Consider the following 19,968-nt stretch of genomic DNA (forward strand, 5'->3'; position numbering starts at 1 on the left):
TAGTTAGCAAGGCCGAAAAAAGACATTTGTCCGTCCAGTTCAGCCTATATTCCGTCAGAAGAAATCCCCAGATCTACGTCCTTCTAAAGAACCTAATAACTGCAAGATACAATATTGTTACGCTCCAGGAAGACATCCGGGCCTCTCTTGAACCCCTTGACTGAGCTCGCCATCCCCACCTCCTCAGACAAGGAATTCCAGATTCTCCCTGCCCTACAAGTAAAGAATCCTTTTCTATGTTGGTGGAAAAACCTTCTCTCCTCCAGACGCAGAGAATGCCCCCTTGTGACCGTCACCTTCCTTGGTATAAACAGATCCTCGGAGAGATATTTGTATTGTCCCCTTATATACTTATACATGGTTATGAGATCGCCCCTCAGTTACCTCTTTTCTAGACTAAATAATACTTTTTTGCTAATCTCTCTGGGTATTGTAGTTCCTCCATCCCCTTTATTAATTTTGTTGCCCTTCTTTGTACTCGCTATAGTTCCACACAGATCATAATTTCTTTAGACCTTTTATCAGCACACAAGTTACCCCCACATTGCACCCCCCATGATGACCTCATGGGAGACCGGTTGTGGGATGCCCTCAGCCCTTCAGGATTTTATGAAATTCCCAACTTATGTGTTATCTTCACCCCTGATGATCGCAAAAGTTTGAGATTGCCGCCATATCTTTTATCGGGATTTTACCACTACCCAGAGACCAAACATGACATGGCTGTTGTTAGCGATCTGTCCACTATTGATTTGTGGCTTATAGGCAGGAGATACAGTTATGAAAAATATGCATCTTCTGAATATCACCATAACAGAACCACATAATAGTGCCAAATAGTGACTGAGTACCGTCATACCATATCCATGGTACATAACATTACCATTTATTAAAAGCTTATTCCCGAACAGGGACTTGAACGCTGGACCCTCAGATTAAAAGTCTGATGCTCTACCGACTGAGCTATCCGGGCTCTCTACATTGATAATCTCGCTGGGTACCGTAATTCTTTCATCCCGTTACTAAATTTTGTTGCCCCTTTTTGGACTTGCTCTAGTTCCACAAAAATCATAATTTCCAGGCTTGAATTGGGCAGGTTAATCTTTGCGAAGGACATGTGAATCAAGCCGCATACAAGGTTATCCTGGAAAAACAGTTGATTCCTTCTGCTCAGGCAACCTTCCCCAACTCTGAGGATTGGCTTTTCCAGCAGAACAATGCACCATGCCACACGGCTAGGTAAACCAGCGTGTGGATGAAGGAACACTAGCTCAAATCGCTGTCATGGCCAGCCCAATCTCCAAACCTGAACCCCATTGAAAATCTCTTGAATGTGAGGAAGATGGATAGTCACAAGCCATCAAACAAAGAAGAACTGCTTAAATTTTTGTACCAGGAGTGGCATAATGTCACCCAAAAGCAGTGTGAAAGACTGGTGGAAAGCATGCCAAGACACATGAAAGCTGTGATTAAAAATCATGGTTATTCCACAAAATATTGATTTCTGAACTCTTCCTGAGATAAAACATTAGTATTGTTGTTTCTAAATAATTATGAACTTGTTTTCGTAGCATTATTTGAGGTCTGCAAGCTCTGCATTTTTTTTGCTATTTTGACCATTTTTCATTTTCTGAAAATAAGTACAAAATGTAGTGCTTGGAAATTCGAAGACATGTTGTCAGTAGTTTATAGAATATAAGAGCAATTTACATTTTACTCAAAAATATACCTATAAAGAGAAAATTAAGACAAAATGAAAATTTTGCAGTGGTCTCTTAATTTTTGCCAGAGCTGTAGTTAGCAAGGCCGAAAAAAGACATTTGTCCGTCCAGTTCAGCCTATATTCCGTCAGAAGAAATCCCCAGATCTACGTCCTTCTAAAGAACCTAATAACTGCAAGATACAATATTGTTACGCTCCAGGAAGACATCCGGGCCTCTCTTGAACCCCTTGACTGAGTTCGCCATCCCCACCTCCTCAGACAAGGAATTCCAGATTCTCCCTGCCCTACCAGTAAAGAATCCTTTTCTATGTTGGTGGAAAAACCTTCTCTCCTCCAGACGCAGAGAATGCCCCCTTGTGACCGTCACCTTCCTTGGTATAAACAGATCCTCGGAGAGATATTTGTATTGTCCCCTTATATAATTATACATGGTTATGAGATCGCCCCTCAGTTGCCTCTTTTCTAGACTAAATAATACTTTTTTGCTAATCTCTCTGGGTATTGTAGTTCCTCCATCCCCTTTATTAATTTTGTTGCCCTTCTTTGTACTCGCTATAGTTCCACACATATCATAATTTCTTTAGACCTTTTATCAGCACACAAGTTACCCCCACATTGCACCCCCCATGATGACCTCATGGGAGACCAGTTGTGGGATGCCCTCAGCCCTTCAGGATTTTATGAAATTCCCAACTTATGTGTTATCTTCACCCCTGATGATCGCAAAAATTTGAGATTGCCGCCATATCTTTTATCGGGATTTTACCACTACCCAGAGACCAAACATGACATGGCTGTTGTTAGCGATCTGTCCACTATTGATTTGTGGCTTATAGGCAGGAGATACAGTTATGAAAAATATGCATCTTCTGAATATCTCCATAACAGAACCACATAATAGTGCCAAATAGTGACTGAGTACCGTCATACCATATCCATGGTACATAACATTACCATTTATTAAAAGCTTACGCCCGAACAGGGACTTGAGCTATCCGGGCTCTCTACATTGATAATCTCGCTGGGTACCGTAATTCTTTCATCCCGTTACTAAATTTTGTTGCCCCTTTTTGGACTTGCTCTAGTTCCACAAAAATCATAGTTTCCAGGCTTGAATTGGGCAGGTTAATCTTTGCGAAGGACATGTGAATCAAGCCGCATACAAGGTTATCCTGGAAAAACAGTTGATTCCTTCTGCTCAGGCAACGTTCCCCAACTCTGAGGACTGGCTTTTCCAGCAGAACAATGCACCATGCCACACGGCTAGGTAAACCAGCGTGTGGATGAAGGAACACTAGCTCAAATTGCTGTCATGGCCAGCCCAATCTCCAAACCTGAACCCCATTGAAAACCTCTTGAAAGTGAGGAAGATGGATAGTCACAAGCCATCAAACAAAGAAGAACTGCTTAAATTTTTGTACCAGGAGTGGCATAATGTCACCCAAAAGCAGTGTGAAAGACTGGTGGAAAGCATGCCAAGACACATGAAAGCTGTGATTAAAAATCATGGTTATTCCACAAAATATTGATTTCTGAACTCTTCCTGAGATAAAACATTAGTACTGTTGTTTCTAAATAATTATGAACTTGTTTTCGTAGCATTATTTGAGGTCTGCAAGCACTGCATTTTTTTTGCTATTTTGACCATTTTTCATTTTCTGAAAATAAGTACAAAATTTAGTGCTTGGAAATTCGAAGACATGTTGTCAGTAGTTTATAGAATATAAGAGCAATTTACATTTTACTCAAAAATATACCTATAAAGAGAAAATTAAGACAAAATGAAAATTTTGCAGTGGTCTCTTAATTTTTGCCAGAGCTGTAGTTAGCAAGGCCGAAAAAAGACATTTGTCCGTCCAGTTCAGCCTATATTCTGTCAGAAGAAATCCCCAGATCTACGTCCTTCTAAAGAACCTAATAACTGCAAGATACAATATTGTTACGCTCCAGGAAGACATCCGGGCCTCTCTTGAACCCCTTGACTGAGTTCGCCATCCCCACCTCCTCAGACAAGGAATTCCAGATTCTCCCTGCCCTACAAGTAAAGAATCCTTTTCTATGTTGGTGGAAAAACCTTCTCTCCTCCAGACGCAGAGAATGCCCCCTTGTGACCGTCACCTTCCTTGGTATAAACAGATCCTCGGAGAGATATTTGTATTGTCCCCTTATATACTTATACATGGTTATGAGATCGCCCCTCAGTTACCTCTTTTCTAGACTAAATAATACTTTTTTGCTAATCTCTCTGGGTATTGTAGTTCCTCCATCCCCTTTATTAATTTTGTTGCCCTTCTTTGTACTCGCTATAGTTCCACACAGATCATAATTTCTTTAGACCTTTTATCAGCACACAAGTTACCCCCACATTGCACCCCCCATGATGACCTCATGGGAGACCGGTTGTGGGATGCCCTCAGCCCTTCAGGATTTTATGAAATTCCCAACTTATGTGTTATCTTCACCCCTGATGATCGCAAAAGTTTGAGATTGCCGCCATATCTTTTATCGGGATTTTACCACTACCCAGAGACCAAACATGACATGGCTGTTGTTAGCGATCTGTCCACTATTGATTTGTGGCTTATAGGCAGGAGATACAGTTATGAAAAATATGCATCTTCTGAATATCACCATAACAGAACCACATAATAGTGCCAAATAGTGACTGAGTACCGTCATACCATATCCATGGTACATAACATTACCATTTATTAAAAGCTTATTCCCGAACAGGGACTTGAACGCTGGACCCTCAGATTAAAAGTCTGATGCTCTACCGACTGAGCTATCCGGGCTCTCTACATTGATAATCTCGCTGGGTACCGTAATTCTTTCATCCCGTTACTAAATTTTGTTGCCACTTTTTGGACTTGCTCTAGTTCCACAAAAATCATAATTTCCAGGCTTGAATTGGGCAGGTTAATCTTTGCGAAGGACATGTGAATCAAGCCGCATACAAGGTTATCCTGGAAAAACAGTTGATTCCTTCTGCTCAGGCAACCTTCCCCAACTCTGAGGACTGGCTTTTCCAGCAGAACAATGCACCATGCCACACGGCTAGGTAAACCAGCGTGTGGATGAAGGAACACTAGCTCAAATCGCTGTCATGGCCAGCCCAATCTCCAAACCTGAACCCCATTGAAAATCTCTTGAATGTGAGGAAGATGGATAGTCACAAGCCATCAAACAAAGAAGAACTGCTTAAATTTTTGTACCAGGAGTGGCATAATGTCACCCAAAAGCAGTGTGAAAGACTGGTGGAAAGCATGCCAAGACACATGAAAGCTGTGATTAAAAATCATGGTTATTCCACAAAATATTGATTTCTGAACTCTTCCTGAGATAAAACATTAGTATTGTTGTTTCTAAATAATTATGAACTTGTTTTCGTAGCATTATTTGAGGTCTGCAAGCACTGCATTTTTTTTGCTATTTTGACCATTTTTCATTTTCTGAAAATAAGTACAAAATGTAGTGCTTGGAAATTCGAAGACATGTTGTCAGTAGTTTATAGAATATAAGAGCAATTTACATTTTACTCAAAAATATACCTATAAAGAGAAAATTAAGACAAAATGAAAATTTTGCAGTGGTCTCTTAATTTTTGCCAGAGCTGTAGTTAGCAAGGCCGAAAAAAGACATTTGTCCGTCCAGTTCAGCCTATATTCCGTCAGAAGAAATCCCCAGATCTACGTCCTTCTAAAGAACCTAATAACTGCAAGATACAATATTGTTACGCTCCAGGAAGACATCCGGGCCTCTCTTGAACCCCTTGACTGAGTTCGCCATCCCCACCTCCTCAGACAAGGAATTCCAGATTCTCCCTGCCCTACCAGTAAAGAATCCTTTTCTATGTTGGTGGAAAAACCTTCTCTCCTCCAGACGCAGAGAATGCCCCCTTGTGACCGTCACCTTCCTTGGTATAAACAGATCCTCGGAGAGATATTTGTATTGTCCCCTTATATAATTATACATGGTTATGAGATCGCCCCTCAGTTGCCTCTTTTCTAGACTAAATAATACTTTTTTGCTAATCTCTCTGGGTATTGTAGTTCCTCCATCCCCTTTATTAATTTTGTTGCCCTTCTTTGTACTCGCTATAGTTCCACACATATCATAATTTCTTTAGACCTTTTATCAGCACACAAGTTACCCCCACATTGCACCCCCCATGATGACCTCATGGGAGACCAGTTGTGGGATGCCCTCAGCCCTTCAGGATTTTATGAAATTCCCAACTTATGTGTTATCTTCACCCCTGATGATCGCAAAAGTTTGAGATTGCCGCCATATCTTTTATCGGGATTTTACCACTACCCAGAGACCAAACATGACATGGCTGTTGTTAGCGATCTGTCCACTATTGATTTGTGGCTTATAGGCAGGAGATACAGTTATGAAAAATATGCATCTTCTGAATATCTCCATAACAGAACCACATAATAGTGCCAAATAGTGACTGAGTACCGTCATACCATATCCATGGTACATAACATTACCATTTATTAAAAGCTTACGCCCGAACAGGGACTTGAGCTATCCGGGCTCTCTACATTGATAATCTCGCTGGGTACCGTAATTCTTTCATCCCGTTACTAAATTTTGTTGCCCCTTTTTGGACTTGCTCTAGTTCCACAAAAATCATAGTTTCCAGGCTTGAATTGGGCAGGTTAATCTTTGCGAAGGACATGTGAATCAAGCCGCATACAAGGTTATCCTGGAAAAACAGTTGATTCCTTCTGCTCAGGCAACGTTCCCCAACTCTGAGGACTGGCTTTTCCAGCAGAACAATGCACCATGCCACACGGCTAGGTAAACCAGCGTGTGGATGAAGGAACACTAGCTCAAATCGCTGTCATGGCCAGCCCAATCTCCAAACCTGAACCCCATTGAAAACCTCTTGAAAGTGAGGAAGATGGATAGTCACAAGCCATCAAACAAAGAAGAACTGCTTAAATTTTTGTACCAGGAGTGGCATAATGTCACCCAAAAGCAGTGTGAAAGACTGGTGGAAAGCATGCCAAGACACATGAAAGCTGTGATTAAAAATCATGGTTATTCCACAAAATATTGATTTCTGAACTCTTCCTGAGATAAAACATTAGTACTGTTGTTTCTAAATAATTATGAACTTGTTTTCGTAGCATTATTTGAGGTCTGCAAGCACTGCATTTTTTTTGCTATTTTGACCATTTTTCATTTTCTGAAAATAAGTACAAAATTTAGTGCTTGGAAATTCGAAGACATGTTGTCAGTAGTTTATAGAATATAAGAGCAATTTACATTTTACTCAAAAATATACCTATAAAGAGAAAATTAAGACAAAATGAAAATTTTGCAGTGGTCTCTTAATTTTTGCCAGAGCTGTAGTTAGCAAGGCCGAAAAAAGACATTTGTCCGTCCAGTTCAGCCTATATTCTGTCAGAAGAAATCCCCAGATCTACGTCCTTCTAAAGAACCTAATAACTGCAAGATACAATATTGTTACGCTCCAGGAAGACATCCGGGCCTCTCTTGAACCCCTTGACTGAGTTCGCCATCCCCACCTCCTCAGACAAGGAATTCCAGATTCTCCCTGCCCTACAAGTAAAGAATCCTTTTCTATGTTGGTGGAAAAACCTTCTCTCCTCCAGACGCAGAGAATGCCCCCTTGTGACCGTCACCTTCCTTGGTATAAACAGATCCTCGGAGAGATATTTGTATTGTCCCCTTATATACTTATACATGGTTATGAGATCGCCCCTCAGTTACCTCTTTTCTAGACTAAATAATACTTTTTTGCTAATCTCTCTGGGTATTGTAGTTCCTCCATCCCCTTTATTAATTTTGTTGCCCTTCTTTGTACTCGCTATAGTTCCACACAGATCATAATTTCTTTAGACCTTTTATCAGCACACAAGTTACCCCCACATTGCACCCCCCATGATGACCTCATGGGAGACCGGTTGTGGGATGCCCTCAGCCCTTCAGGATTTTATGAAATTCCCAACTTATGTGTTATCTTCACCCCTGATGATCGCAAAAGTTTGAGATTGCCGCCATATCTTTTATCGGGATTTTACCACTACCCAGAGACCCTACATGACATGGCTGTTGTTAGCGATCTGTCCACTATTGATTTGTGGCTTATAGGCAGGAGATACAGTTATGAAAAATATGCATCTTCTGAATATCACCATAACAGAACCACATAATAGTGCCAAATAGTGACTGAGTACCGTCATACCATATCCATGGTACATAACATTACCATTTATTAAAAGCTTATTCCCGAACAGGGACTTGAACGCTGGACCCTCAGATTAAAAGTCTGATGCTCTACCGACTGAGCTATCCGGGCTCTCTACATTGATAACCTCGCTGGGTACCGTAATTCTTTCATCCCGTTACTAAATTTTGTTGCCCCTTTTTGGACTTGCTCTAGTTCCACAAAAATCATAATTTCCAGGCTTGAATTGGGCAGGTTAATCTTTGCGAAGGACATGTGAATCAAGCCGCATACAAGGTTATCCTGGAAAAACAGTTGATTCCTTCTGCTCAGGCAACCTTCCCCAACTCTGAGGACTGGCTTTTCCAGCAGAACAATGCACCATGCCACACGGCTAGGTAAACCAGCGTGTGGATGAAGGAACACTAGCTCAAATCGCTGTCATGGCCAGCCCAATCTCCAAACCTGAACCCCATTGAAAATCTCTTGAATGTGAGGAAGATGGATAGTCACAAGCCATCAAACAAAGAAGAACTGCTTAAATTTTTGTACCAGGAGTGGCATAATGTCACCCAAAAGCAGTGTGAAAGACTGGTGGAAAGCATGCCAAGACACATGAAAGCTGTGATTAAAAATCATGGTTATTCCACAAAATATTGATTTCTGAACTCTTCCTGAGATAAAACATTAGTATTGTTGTTTCTAAATAATTATGAACTTGTTTTCGTAGCATTATTTGAGGTCTGCAAGCACTGCATTTTTTTTGCTATTTTGACCATTTTTCATTTTCTGAAAATAAGTACAAAATGTAGTGCTTGGAAATTCGAAGACATGTTGTCAGTAGTTTATAGAATATAAGAGCAATTTACATTTTACTCAAAAATATACCTATAAAGAGAAAATTAAGACAAAATGAAAATTTTGCAGTGGTCTCTTAATTTTTGCCAGAGCTGTAGTTAGCAAGGCCGAAAAAAGACATTTGTCCATCCAGTTCAGCCTATATTCCGTCAGAAGAAATCCCCAGATCTACGTCCTTCTAAAGAACCTAATAACTGCAAGATACAATATTGTTACGCTCCAGGAAGACATCCGGGTGTGACGCTCGCGCCTTGGCTGAATGGCGCGAGCCGGGGGTTGTGGCCCCACTGTGCCACAGACCAGACTACCCTGGAAGGGGCGTGACTGCGACAGCTACCTTGGTCTTCACTGGAGCCTCTGATGGTGAGGTCAGGCTTGTGCGGCAGATAGCTGTCGGGTGCCACTCCAGGGTGGTGTCTGGCTGTGGCTGCTGATCCCACTTGGAGACAAGTTACTTGGACAGATGTGACTGACAGGCAGACTGAGACACAGGGCAAGAAGGTACGACAGATACAGGGCAGGCGTGGCTTGGAGACACTGGGCAGGCGGGCACGGCTTGAGACACAGGACAGGCGGGCACGGCTTGAGACACAGGACAGGCGGGCACGGCTTGAGACACAGGACAGGCGGGCACGGCTTGAGACACAGGACAGGCGGGCACGGCTTGAGACACAGGACAGGCAGGCACGGCTTGAGACACAGGACAGGCGGGCATGGCTTGAGACACAGGACAGGCGGGCACGGCTTGAGACACAGGACAGGCGGGCACGGCTTGAGACACAGGACAGGCGGGCATGGCTTGAGAAGGAACAGGTAGGGACCTGTTCACACAGCAGGTATGGATGCAGGCAGGCAGGAGTGGAATATGAAGGAACGGGTTTGGACCTGTTCACACAGGAGGTGCAGGTATGGATGCAGGCAGGCGTGGAATATGAAGGAACAGGTTTGGACCTGTTCACACAGGAGGTGCAGGTATGGATGCAGGCAGGCAAGAGTGAAATAAGAAGGAACAGGTTTGGACCTGTTCACACAGGAGGTGCAGGTGAAGGCAGGAGTGGAGAGAGAAGCTGCACAAATAGGTTCTGCAGCGGCAGCAGGAGTAGAGCAAAGCTGAACCACAAGGTCTTTGGAGAGAAGCTGCATCAAGAGGTTCCGCAGCGGCAGCAGGAATGGAGCAAAGCAGAACCACAAGGTCTGTGGAGAGAAGCTGCAGCAAGAGATTCTGCAGCGGCCGCAAGACTGGAGCAAAGCAGAACCACAAGGTCTGTGGAGAGAAGCTGCAGCAAGAGGTTCTGCAGTGGCAGCAAGAGCAGTGCAGACAGAGCTGCGAGAGTGCAGATGCACAGACAGGGAGGACACAAGGAAAGACACAGCAAGGAAGGGAGCCACAGACAAGGAGAAAGGGAGACTGATAGACAAAGGTAAGACTGAGTTCGGACAGAGACACAAAGACACAAGGACCAAGACTCAAGGGCCAGGATATTCTGCCTCCTGGCAGGCGGACAGAGAAATGCTAGGCAAGGTACCAAGACACAAGAGTACGCAGTAAGAGCCTTCAGAGAAGGCAAGACAGGGCCTGGCTTCCTCAGCAGCAAGGAGCTAACTGAGTTTAGACATTGCACAGGCAATGTTTCAGTGGGAGTGGTGAAACTAAATAGTCAAGGGCTCCAGGTGATTGGTCAGGGACAGATTACCCAGGTGCACCCTGACTGCATAAGAACCAGAGAGTTCAGGCGCCGCCCCCTATACACACAGTCAGTAAACATGGAGAGCAAGCAGGAGAACACGAGGCATAGCACATGGAGCACAGGGCTGGCAACAGACAGTATTCACAGCATGGCTTGAAGCAGAAAGTAAGTTGGTGTGCGGGGGATGGGAGGCCATGTAGTGATGCCAGCAGGGTTGTTACAGTACCCCCCCCTTTACGGCCCCTCTTCCTCAAGCCTGCCAGAATGACCTGAAGAAGGAGTATGGAACCACACACAGTCCAGGCTGACACAACATCTTTAAGGTAGGGTGGAGTATGTGTGCCATCAGGAATTCCAGATTGCCCGGTTTCTTGGTGCCCAAGGGAGTCAGTTTCCAACACAGAGGGTACAAAGACTTCTTCCTCCAAATTGGCAAAAGGCAGGGACCTGGAAGCTTCAGACTTGACCCGTACATCAGCTGGCCAGCTAGAAACAGAAGACACCTTCACCGAGTCCAACTTCAGCCCGATATGCCAGAAAAATTGGACCTCCTCCTTACGGTTGGTGAGAAACGGAGATACGTAGGTCACTGTTCCAACCTCTTCACCCACCTGCCAAATGGAAGCTGGAGGCATACATACAGGGAGCCATTTCAGCCTGTTACCCTGAAAAAACTGGACCACATCCTCCTGGTTAGAGGATGAGTGAAGCTCTGTCTTGGGACCTTCACCCCTAGGCCACAGGGGAGCTGAAGGCATACACTCTGGATCCATCTTCAGCCCTTTATCCTGGGGAAGACAATCAAGAGGCAGGGGTGCTCTTGGGAGCAGAACACTGGTATAGTCGCTGGGGATGTGTGAGGAGACTGAGACCGCCTCCCCCTCTTCAGAGGCATCCTCACACCTTGACTTGGCGACTAGCAAACCAGGCGAAGAAGACGAGCTTGCTGACTGAATGCGACGCAAGGGGACCAGACACCTCTTGTCCCTTGGTTGTTTCAAGTGTGGTGCCTTGCTGGGTCTCCAAACATAAATGGGCATCAGGATCTCTGGTTCAGAATGACCCATGGGCATACCAGTCAGTAGATGGAAGATGAACTTCTTCATGTATAAAGCTCCGACCTGGAGCTGTAGTTGTCCTTGCAGGACTAGACTGTTTTCCAACAGGGCTCGGCCACCTCGAGACAACGCCCACGTCGGCTTCGGGAGCTGTATCACAGAGACGACACACTGACTCCGTATGGCTGGCGGTTTATACACACTAAAGCTCCCAGAAGGCAGAGAAACAGTCATTGCCTTCACAGGACAGAGACCGTCGGGATGTTCCTTCACGAGACCAGATTGCGGCTGTAAGCTTGCCAGCTGCTTTTTCTTAGACCTCTTGGACCTTACACGGGAGGCCGCCTTAGCAGGCTGAGGAACAGGAGTGTCAGGGACGGTCACAGACGGATGAGAGGATTCACCCATAGGTACCTCTTGTCTGGTCTTTATCTGGAAGCTTGAAGGGGAAGACATCTCAAGAGCAGCTGGACGAGGCATGTCGAAAACCTTACGGAAGGCCACCAGGAAGGCCCCCAGGCTCATGACGACAGGGTCCCCTGCTTCCCAAAGGGGACAGATCCAATTCAAGGCATCACCAGCTAGGTAGGACATGATATATGCCACCTTGACCCGGTCAGAGGGGAAACAAACTGCATTCTGCAGGATGTAGTGTAGGCACTTTTTCAGGAACCCTTGGCACTCTTTGGGGTCCCCATAGAACCTAGGCGGATCTGCTGTGTCGTGCTCTTCGTAGGCCAGGAGCTGCTCATAGATGGCCTTGGAGACTATGAGTGGTTCAGAAGTCTCCACAATTGGAACCACACAAGGCGGAACAAACTCTTCCGGTGGCTCACACTGGCAGGGAGAGAGTTCATGACGCTCAGTGAGCGGAAGGACATGGGACTCAGCGGGGACCATGGCCTGTGCAAACTGTCACGCTCGCGCCTTGGCTGAATGGCGCGAGCCGGGGGTTGTGGCCCCACTGTGCCACAGACCAGACTACCCTGGAAGGGGCGTGACTGCGACAGCTACCTTGGTCTTCACTGGAGCCTCTGATGGTGAGGTCAGGCTTGTGCGGCAGATAGCTGTCGGGTGCCACTCCAGGGTGGTGTCTGGCTGTGGCTGCTGATCCCACTTGGAGACAAGTTACTTGGACAGATGTGACTGACAGGCAGACTGAGACACAGGGCAAGAAGGTACGACAGATACAGGGCAGGCGTGGCTTGGAGACACTGGGCAGGCGGGCACGGCTTGAGACACAGGACAGGCGGGCACGGCTTGAGACACAGGACAGGCGGGCACGGCTTGAGACACAGGACAGGCGGGCACGGCTTGAGACACAGGACAGGCGGGCACGGCTTGAGACACAGGACAGGCGGGCACGGCTTGAGACACAGGACAGGCGGGCACGGCTTGAGACACAGGACAGGCGGGCACGGCTTGAGAAGGAACAGGTAGGGACCTGTTCACACAGCAGGTATGGATGCAGGCAGGCAGGAGTGGAACATGAAGGAACGGGTTTGGACCTGTTCACACAGGAGGTGCAGGTATGGATGCAGGCAGGCGTGGAATATGAAGGAACAGGTTTGGACCTGTTCACACAGGAGGTGCAGGTATGGATGCAGGCAGGCAAGAGTGAAATAAGAAGGAACAGGTTTGGACCTGTTCACACAGGAGGTGCAGGTGAAGGCAGGAGTGGAGAGAGAAGCTGCACAAATAGGTTCTGCAGCGGCAGCAGGAGTAGAGCAAAGCTGAACCACAAGGTCTGTGGAGAGAAGCTGCATCAAGAGGTTCCGCAGCGGCAGCAGGAATGGAGCAAAGCAGAACCACAAGGTCTGTGGAGAGAATCTGCAGCAAGAGATTCTGCAGCGGCCGCAGGACTGGAGCAAAGCAGAACCACAAGGTCTGTGGAGAGAAGCTGCAGCAAGAGGTTCTGCAGTGGCAGCAAGAGCAGTGCAGACAGAGCTGCGAGAGTGCAGATGCACAGACAGGGAGGACACAAGGAAAGACACAGCAAGGAAGGGAGCCACAGACAAGGAGAAAGGGAGACTGATAGACAAAGGTAAGACTGAGTTCGGACAGAGACACAAAGACACAAGGACCAAGACTCAAGGGCCAGGATATTCTGCCTCCTGGCAGGCGGACAGAGAAATGCTAGGCAAGGTACCAAGACACAAGAGTACGCAGTAAGAGCCTTCAGAGAAGGCAAGACAGGGCCTGGCTTCCTCAGCAGCAAGGAGCTAACTGAGTTTAGACATTGCACAGGCAATGTTTCAGTGGGAGTGGTGAAACTAAATAGTCAAGGGCTCCAGGTGATTGGTCAGGGACAGATTACCCAGGTGCACCCTGACTGCATAAGAACCAGAGAGTTCAGGCACCGCCCACTATACACACAGTCAGTAAACATGGAGAGCAAGCAGGAGAACACGAGGCATAGCACATGGAGCACAGGGCTGGCAACAGACAGTATTCACAGCATGGCTTGAAGCAGAAAGTAAGTTGGTGTGCGGGGGATGGGAGGCCATGTAGTGATGCCAGCAGGGTTGTTACACCGGGCCTCTCTTGAACCCCTTGACTGAGTTCGCCATCCCCACCTCCTCAGACAAGGAATTCCAGATTCTCCCTGCCCTACCAGTAAAGAATCCTTTTCTATGTTGGTGGAAAAACCTTCTCTCCTCCAGACGCAGAGAATGCCCCCTTGTGACCGTCACTTTCCTTGGTATAAACAGATCCTCGGAGAGATATTTGTATTGTCCCCTTATATACTTATACATGGTTATGAGATCGCCCCTCAGTTGCCTCTTTTCTAGACTAAATAATACTTTTTTGCTAATCTCTCTGGGTATTGTAGTTCCTCCATCCCCTTTATTAATTTTGTTGCCCTTCTTTGTACTCGCTATAGTTCCACACAGATCATAATTTCTTTAGACCTTTTATCAGCACACAAGTTACCCCCACATTGCACCCCCCATGATGACCTCCTGGGAGACCGGTTGTGGGATGCCCTCAGCCCTTCAGGATTTTATGAAATTCCCAACTTATGTGTTATCTTCACCCCTGATGATCGCAAAAGTTTGAGATTGCCGCCATATCTTTTATCGGGATTTTACCACTACCCAGAGACCAAACATGACATGGCTGTTGTTAGCGATCTGTCCACTATTGATTTGTGGCTTATAGGCAGGAGATACAGTTATGAAAAATATGCATCTTCTGAATATCACCATAACAGAACCACATAATAGTGCCAAATAGTGACTGAGTACCGTCATACCATATCCATGGTACATAACATTACCATTTATTAAAAGCTTACGCCCGAACAGGGACTTGAACGCTGGACCCTCAGATTAAAAGTCTAATGCTCTACCGACTGAGCTATCCGGGCTCTCTACATTGATAATCTCGCTGGGTACCGTAATTCTTTCATCCCGTTACTAAATTTTGTTGCCCCTTTTTGGACTTGCTCTAGTTCCACAAAAATCATAATTTCCAGGCTTGAATTGGGCAGGTTAATCTTTGCGAAGGACATGTGAATCAAGCCGCATACAAGGTTATCCTGGAAAAACAGTTGATTCCTTCTGCTCAGGCAACGTTCCCCAACTCTGAGGACTGGCTTTTCCAGCAGAACAATGCACCATGCCACACGGCTAGGTAAACCAGCGTGTGGATGAAGGAACACTAGCTCAAATCGCTGTCATGGCCAGCCCAATCTCCAAACCTGAACCCCATTGAAAACCTCTTGAATGTGAGGAAGATGGATAGTCACAAGCCATCAAACAAAGAAGAACTGCTTAAATTTTTGTACCAGGAGTGGCATAATGTCACCCAAAAGCAGTGTGAAAGACTGGTGGAAAGCATGCCAAGACACATGAAAGCTGTGATTAAAAATCATGGTTATTCCACAAAATATTGATTTCTGAACTCTTCCTGAGATAAAACATTAGTATTGTTGTTTCTAAATAATTATGAACTTGTTTTCGTAGCATTATTTGAGGTCTGCAAGCACTGCATTTTTTTTGCTATTTTGACAATTTTTCATTTTCTGAAAATAAGTACAAAATTTAGTGCTTGGAAATTTCGAAGACATGTTGTCAGTAGTTTATAGAATATAAGAGCAATTTACATTTTACTCAAAAATATACCTATAAAGAGAAAATTAAGACAAAATGAAAATTTTGCAGTGGTCTCTTAATTTTTGCCAGAGCTGTAGTTAGCAAGGCCGAAAAAAGACATTTGTCCGTCCAGTTCAGCCTATATTCCGTCAGAAGAAATCCCCAGATCTACGTCCTTCTAAAGAACCTAATAACTGCAAGATACAATATTGTTACGCTCCAGGAAGACATCCGGGCCTCTCTTGAACCCCTTGACTGAGTTCGCCATCCCCACCTCCTCAGACAAGGAATTCCAGATTCTCCCTGCCCTACCAGTAAAGAATCCTTTTCTATGTTGGTGGAAAAACCTTCTCTCCTCCAGACGCAGAGAATGCCCCCTTGTGACCGTCAACTTCCTTGGTATAAACAGATCCTCGGAGAGATATTTGTATTGTCCCCTTATATACTTATACATGGTTATGAGATCGCCCCTCAGTTGCCTCTTTTCTAGACTAAATAATACTTTTTTGCTAATCTCTCTGGGTATTGTAGTTCCTCCATACCCTTTATTAATTTTGTTGCCCTTCTTTGTACTCGCTATAGTAACATGACATGGCTGTTGTTAGCGATCTGTCCACTATTGATTTGTGGCTTATAGGCAGGAGATACAGTGATGAAAAATATGCATCTTCTAACAGAACCACATAATAGTGCCAAATAGTGACTGAGTACTATCCGGGGTCTCTACATTGATAATCTCGCTGGGTACTGTAATTCTTTCATCCCGTTACTAAATTTTGTTGCCCCTTTTTGGACTTGCTCTAGTTCCACAAAAATCATAATTTCCAGGCTTGAATTGGGCAGGTTAATCTTTGCGAAGGACATGTGAATCAAGCCGCATACAAGGTTATCCTGGAAAAACAGTTGATTCCTTCTGCTCAGGCAACGTTGCCCAACTCTGAGGACTGGCTTTTCCAGCAGAACAATGCACCATGCCACACGGCTAGGTAAACCAGCGTGTGGATGAAGGAACACTAGCTCAAATCGCTGTCATGGCCAGCCCAATCTCCAAACCTGAACCCCATTGAAAACCTCTTGAATGTGAGGAAGATGGATAGTCACAAGCCATCAAACAAAGAAGAACTGCTTAAATTTTTGTACCAGGAGTGGCATAATGTCACCCAAAAGCAGTGTGAAAGACTGGTGGAAAGCATGCCAAGACACATGAAAGCTGTGATTAAAAATCATGGTTATTCCACAAAATATTGATTTCTGAACTCTTCCTGAGATAAAACATTAGTACTGTTGTTTCTAAATAATTATGAACTTGTTTTCGTAGCATTATTTGAGGTCTGCAAGCACTGCATTTTTTTTGCTATTTTGACCATTTTTCATTTTCTGAAAATAAGTACAAAATTTAGTGCTTGGAAATTCGAAGACATGTTGTCAGTAGTTTATAGAATATAAGAGCAATTTACATTTTACTCAAAAATATACCTATAAAGAGAAAATTAAGACAAAATGAAAATTTTGCAGTGGTCTCTTAATTTTTGCCAGAGCTGTAGTTAGCAAGGCCGAAAAAAGACATTTGTCCGTCCAGTTCAGCCTATATTCCGTCAGAAGAAATCCCCAGATCTACGTCCTTCTAAAGAACCTAATAACTGCAAGATACAATATTGTTACGCTCCAGGAAGACATCCGGGCCTCTCTTGAACCCCTTGACTGAGTTCGCCATCCCCACCTCCTCAGACAAGGAATTCCAGATTCTCCCTGCCCTACCAGTAAAGAATCCTTTTCTATGTTGGTGGAAAAACCTTCTCTCCTCCAGACGCAGAGAATGCCCCCTTGTGACCGTCACCTTCCTTGGTATAAACAGATCCTCGGAGAGATATTTGTATTGTCCCCTTATATACTTATACATGGTTATGAGATCGCCCCTCAGTTGCCTCTTTTCTAGACTAAATAATACTTTTTTGCTAATCTCTCTGGGTATTGTAGTTCCTCCATCCCCTTTATTAATTTTGTTGCCCTTCTTTGTACTCGCTATAGTTCCACACAGATCATAATTTTTTTAGACCTTTTATCAGCACACAAGTTACCCCCACATTGCACCCCCCATGATGACCTCATGGGAGACCGGTTGTGGGATGCCCTCAGCCCTTCAGGATTTTATGAAATTCCCAACTTATGTGTTATCTTCACCCCTGATGATCGCAAAAGTTTGAGATTGCCACCATATCTTTTATCGGGATTTTACCACTACCCAGAGACCAAACATGACATGGCTGTTGTTAGCGATCTGTCCACTATTGATTTGTGGCTTATAGGCAGGAGATACAGTTAGGAAAAATATAGAGACAAACTATTGATTTGTGGCTTATAGGCAGGAGATACAGTTAGGAAAAATATGCATCTTCTGAATATCACCATAACAGAACCACATAATAGTGCCAAATAGTGACTGAGTACCGTCATACCATATCCATGGTACATAACATTACCATTTATTAAAAGCTTGCGCCCGAACAGGGACTTGAACGCTGGACCCTCAGATTAAAAGTCTGATGCTCTACCGACTGAGCTATCCGGGCTCTCTACATTAATAATCTCGCTGGGTACCGTAATTCTTTCATCCCGTTACTAAATTTTGTTGCCCCTTTTTGGACTTGCTCTAGTTCCACAAAAATCATAATTTCCAGGCTTGAATTGGGCAGGTTAATCTTTGCGAAGGACATGTGAATCAAGCCGCATACAAGGTTATCCTGGAAAAACAGTTGATTCCTTCTGCTCAGGCAACGTTCCCCAACTCTGAGGACTGGCTTTTCCAGCAGAACAATGCACCATGCCACACGGCTAGGTAAACCAGCGTGTGGATGAAGGAACACTAGCTCAAATCGCTGTCATGGCCAGCCCAATCTCCAAACCTGAACCCCATTGAAAACCTCTTGAATGTGAGGAAGATGGATAGTCACAAGCCATCAAACAAAGAAGAACTGCTTAAATTTTTGTACCAGGAGTGGCATAATGTCACCCAAAAGCAGTGTGAAAGACTGGTGGAAAGCATGCCAAGACACATGAAAGCTGTGATTAAAAATCATGGTTATTCCACAAAATATTGATTTCTGAACTCTTCCTGAGATAAAACATTAGTACTGTTGTTTCTAAATAATTATGAACTTGTTTTCGTAGCATTATTTGAGGTCTGCAAGCACTGCATTTTTTTTGCTATTTTGACCACCTCCTCAGACAAGGAATTCCAGATTCTCCCTGCCCTACCAGTAAAGAATCCTTTTCTATGTTGGTGGAAAAACCTTCTCTCCTCCAGACGCAGAGAATGCCCCCTTGTGACCGTCACCTTCCTTGGTATAAACAGATCCTCGGAGAGATATTTGTATTGTCCCCTTATATACTTATACATGGTTATGAGATCGCCCCTCAGTTGCCTCTTTTCTAGACTAAATAATACTTTTTTGCTAATCTCTCTGGGTATTGTAGTTCCTCCATCCCCTTTATTAATTTTGTTGCCCTTCTTTGTACTCGCTATAGTTCCACACAGATCATAATTTCTTTAGACCTTTTATCAGCACACAAGTTACCCCCACATTGCACCCCCCATGATGACCTCATGGGAGACCGGTTGTGGGATGCCCTCAGCCCTTCAGGATTTTATGAAATTCCCAACTTATGTGTTATCTTCACCCCTGATGATCGCAAAAGTTTGAGATTGCCGCCATATCTCTTATCGGGATTTTACCACTACGCAGAGACCAAACATGACATGGCTGTTGTTAGCGATCTGTCCACTATTGATTTGTGGCTTATAGGCAGGAGATACAGTTATGAAAAATATGCATCTTCTGAATATCACCATAACAGAACCACATAATAGTGCCAAATAGTGACTGAGTACCGTCATACCATATCCATGGTACATAACATTACCATTTATTAAAAGCTTACGCCCGAACAGGGACTTGAACCCTGGACCCTCAGATTAAAAGTCTTATGCTCTACCGGCTACATTGATAATCTCGCTGGGTACCGTAATTCTTTCATCCCGTTACTAAATTTTGTTGCCCCTTTTTGGACTTGCTCTAGTTCCACAAAAATCATAATTTCCAGGCTTGAATTGGGCAGGTTAATCTTTGCGAAGGACATGTGAATCAAGCCGCATACAAGGTTATCCTGGAAAAACAGTTGATTCCTTCTGCGCAGGCAACGTTCCCCAACTCTGAGGACTGGCTTTTCCAGCAGAACAATGCACCATGCCACACGGCTAGGTAAACCAGCATGTGGATGAAGGAACACTAGCTCAAATCGCTGTCATGGCCAGCCCAATCTCCAAACCTGAACCCCA

General features: G+C 44.6%; 5 non-coding genes across 5 annotated transcripts; all 5 read right to left on the reverse strand.

Moving 5' to 3' along the window:
• Positions 1-900: 900 nt before the first annotated feature.
• On the reverse strand, positions 901-973 carry TRNAK-UUU (transfer RNA lysine (anticodon UUU)). Its single transcript has one exon. It is a non-coding gene; the product is annotated as a tRNA-Lys (tRNA).
• Positions 974-4,445: 3,472 nt separating this feature from the next.
• On the reverse strand, positions 4,446-4,518 carry TRNAK-UUU (transfer RNA lysine (anticodon UUU)). The gene has a single exon. It is a non-coding gene; the product is annotated as a tRNA-Lys (tRNA).
• Positions 4,519-7,990: 3,472 nt separating this feature from the next.
• Positions 7,991-8,063, reverse strand: TRNAK-UUU (transfer RNA lysine (anticodon UUU)). Its single transcript has one exon. It is a non-coding gene; the product is annotated as a tRNA-Lys (tRNA).
• Positions 8,064-14,832: 6,769 nt separating this feature from the next.
• Positions 14,833-14,905, reverse strand: TRNAK-UUU (transfer RNA lysine (anticodon UUU)). The gene has a single exon. It is a non-coding gene; the product is annotated as a tRNA-Lys (tRNA).
• Positions 14,906-18,129: 3,224 nt separating this feature from the next.
• Positions 18,130-18,202, reverse strand: TRNAK-UUU (transfer RNA lysine (anticodon UUU)). Its single transcript has one exon. It is a non-coding gene; the product is annotated as a tRNA-Lys (tRNA).
• Between the last annotated feature and the right edge of the window lie 1,766 nt (positions 18,203-19,968).

Source organism: Dendrobates tinctorius, unplaced genomic scaffold (assembly GCF_039654945.1).
Source record: "Dendrobates tinctorius isolate UK_male_01 unplaced genomic scaffold, ASM3965494v1 ptg000099l, whole genome shotgun sequence".
Taxonomy (NCBI): domain Eukaryota; kingdom Metazoa; phylum Chordata; class Amphibia; order Anura; family Dendrobatidae; genus Dendrobates; species Dendrobates tinctorius.